Source organism: Impatiens glandulifera, chromosome 1, assembly GCF_907164915.1.
Source record: "Impatiens glandulifera chromosome 1, dImpGla2.1, whole genome shotgun sequence".
Lineage (NCBI taxonomy): Eukaryota > Viridiplantae > Streptophyta > Magnoliopsida > Ericales > Balsaminaceae > Impatiens > Impatiens glandulifera.
The window spans coordinates 22,378,851-22,382,629 of NC_061862.1; the positions used below are offsets into that span (position 1 = coordinate 22,378,851).

A 3,779-nucleotide genomic window follows, 5' to 3' on the forward strand; every position below is an offset into this window, starting at 1 on the left:
TTTCTAAAAAAAATATAAATTAATTATTTTATAACATTTTAAATTAGTTTAGATATTTAGATATATATTCAAACAAAAATAAATATACAAATATCAATTTCAAATAAGAATAAATATTCAAATAAAATTATGCATATAAACATATTTTATACTTAGTTAAATGCAATAAAAATATATAAAAAAGGGCATTATATTTATGATTTGATTGAAATAAATTGTATATGAAATATTAATTAATAGAAAACGTTGATCCCACACCGGAAGAAAGAAACAAGGGAAGACGGGAATGGATGTATAAATAAAACGTACTGGGTCAACTTAAAAAATACTTACCTGGACGGAGTCTATAGGTGATCATGTAGACCTATGGCTTAGGTTAGCGGGCTTCATTGCACTTTGATTTTGCGTCGCCTAAGGTCAGCCCATTTGTGGCAGTGGGGCCTGCTGCGTTCGCGCGGCCCCTTTCCAATTCAAGTTTAAATATTTTTTAGTTATAAATATTATTTAATAGTTATATTTAATTTGCTTTTATCTTAATTCTAAAGATCTAAAATAAAGCTAAAGATCTAAAATAAAGTGGGGGCAATATTGTAAGTTTAAGCGAAAATTATTTACAAAAAGTTACATTGATCATTTATTTATAGCTTAATAAATATAATATTTATTTTTCTAAATGAAACAACTTAATTTAATGTTACTAAAATTTTGAAAATATTTTGTATAATTTTTTAATAATGATTATTTTATAAATATAATAAGATGAAAAATCTAAATAATAATATAAATTTTAACAATTAATTCATTTTTAACCCATAACATTTAGTGTAATTGTTCAATGACTATGCTAATTATCTAGGTTATCTCAAATATAGAATCTTTTAAAAGTTTAATTCAAAATGCAATGTATAAATTATTAAGTTTTATCTCTTCTATAATCTATAATAATTCTATTTTCTAACTAATCTACGTAAATATAATAAAACAGTTATATTGATACAAATATTATTTAAATTTATTATTTGCTCTAATTAATTTATATAATTTTTATTCCATTATATATATATATATATATATATATATATATATATATTAAAACGATAAAAGAGAAAAAAAATATAATTAAGAAAAAGAAACTAATATTTTAATTATATATATATATGAAAACTATAAAAAGAAAAAAATATAATTAAGAAAAAGAAACTAATATTTTAATTATATATATATATATAAATATATATTATAATAAAAAAATAAATTAAGATAAGAGAAAAAATAAAAATAAAATCGATCATTAGTAGAAAAAGGCCGTATATAACGATTATCAAAGTCGAAGATAAGTAAGGAAGACTATAAAATGACTGGTATTACTGATGTTAATATATACGTAGAACTTTATATAATTTGATTGCTAATTTAATCTAAAATTTAATGTCTAAAATTATTATTATTATTATTTTTTATTTAAATTACTTTTCTTCTCATTATGTTTTCAATTTATATGATAGGGTGTATTAAATATTTATTTTAACTGTTTTTAAAATTTATATACTTTAAGAATTTAAAAATATATGTAAATATTATATTTGAATAATTTTGAATTTAAATAATATTATTTTTATCTAAAATATTTATATACAAAGGATTATATTTCCGTGTGAATGCACATATGAGAGGATTTGTTAATAGGTGTGATCATTAAAATATCTTCAAAGTTAAAAACTTTAAGGATTTGCATGAGTGAAAGTGTAATTGATATCATCTAATAATTTCTCTAGACATGCTTGCTTTGCATTTTTCAGAATGATAATGAGTTATCAATCAACCTGGTACTCAACAAAACCAATTATCCAAACAACCTGTTATAATTCGAATTTAAACGTACTCCATCAGTTCATAAACCTATTATCAATCGAAATAATCAATCAAAACATACTAGAATTAGCCGGTGGGAGGAGGAGTGTTTGATATTGCCTCATAAACATTTCAAAACTCTCCATTCTTGTATTCATTTCTATTTTTTCCCTCTCCATTCTTATATTCATTTTATCTTTTCCACTTGTAATTCTTGAATCGTTAGAGTTCTTTCTGCATCCCTCTTTTCCAATTCCTCCAATTGCATCGCCAATCTTTGATTCTCCTCAAACAATCGATTAATGGATCGTTGTGAATTGTTGACACTTCGACGATCCTCACAAAAGTGTATGAGTCGGACACCTGATCCCATACGATCACTGTCCCATGTATTTGGCGTCCAAACACTCTCTCCGTTAACTCGAATTCAGATAATTCTGGTTCGTTGCTTCTTACCTCCTCCATCTCCGCCTGCACATTTGAAATAAATTTTGATTTATATAATAATAAGCTAGCTTTATGTAATTTATTTAAATTCAATTAACTTACAATTTTCTCTTGCGCTCTTTCGTCTCGGATGGGGTTGAGTTTTCTTTCGTAAGTTTTGGGGTACGAGTCCTTTTGAATACTTCAACGACGGAGGGGGTCCATCCTATTTCAAGCGTCTATTGAAATAAATGATTTATAAAATGAATAACATTTTTTATGTCAAGTTATTAAAAATAATGGATAATGTACATATCAACTCTTCCTCCACTTGAGAAAACGGTTTACTTCCAGTATGATGTGGGAATTTAAGCTTATTCCTGTTAACAAAATTGGTACGACTGTTTTTCTGTATTTGAAATAAAAAATGAAGTTAGAATAATTGATATCATAGTTTATTTGAATTATGAATCCGCACCTTAAATTTATCCGTGAAGTAATGGTTCTGACACACGAACTCCCAATCATCTCGATCGTAGTCTCGTGGGGGATTGACCAATACCACCGCCTTGTCTCTTTGATGAATGCATATATAATCCTTGTTCAAATCAGAGCGCCATCTACCCCATATCTGTTTGGCGTGTGTCAATCTGATCGCTCGATATTGATCAATAGAACCATTAATACACTCGAACGGATCCTGAAAAATAAATCATTCAAATGTTATAAAATATTGAATTATTAATGTATAAATTAAGTAATTATCACTGTCATAGCAAACCAAAGTGAATCCAATTGGTCTGTACTTAATGTCTTTCACTTCAGGAGACGGTGTGAAACGGTTGAGGGGTCCCGCACAATCCGACCAAAGTATTCATTTACTCTCACATATATATCCAAATTAAGTTCTCGACCCGACAATCCGAAAACTTTAAAAATTAAGTGTCATTATATATATATATATATATATATATATATATATATATATATATATATATTTTATTTAAGCCTAAAACTTAAATCAAACTGGCTTAGGACGTGTGCCTAGTCCAAGCCGAAGAGGAAGCTGAGTCAGCCACGAAACCGAGCTAATCGCAAAGCCATCAAATGGCTTGTTGTCTTCATCCTTGGATTATACTGTCTAAGAGGATCAGATAAGGCGAAATGGAAAAAAGCATTACTTCAATTTGACATCAAATTGAGTGAACAAAAGCCAAAATGATGACCGATAGATTATCATTTTGGCCTACTCCCTACTAACTTCTCAATGTCTAGAGAAGGAAAATTAGGCCGAAAAATACAAAGCTAATAAATAGCCTTCGACCGGAACTGGAGACTATTGGCCACCCCAGACTCAGATGACCTATAAAAAGGGTCTTTGGACCTATGTTGTTCAAATTAAAGAGTTTCGGTTAAATTTAATTTTATCCTTTATTTTATAAATTAGTTAACCGACCAGTATTGGTATTGGTTTTACCGGTTTTGATTCTACCGGTTTTAAT

The 3,779-nt window shown here is 27.6% G+C and overlaps 1 pseudogene; it reads left to right on the forward strand.

Moving 5' to 3' along the window:
* The first annotated feature begins 325 nt into the window (after positions 1-325).
* On the forward strand, positions 326-465 carry LOC124923048 (annotated as a pseudogene).
* The last annotated feature ends 3,314 nt before the right edge of the window (positions 466-3,779 follow it).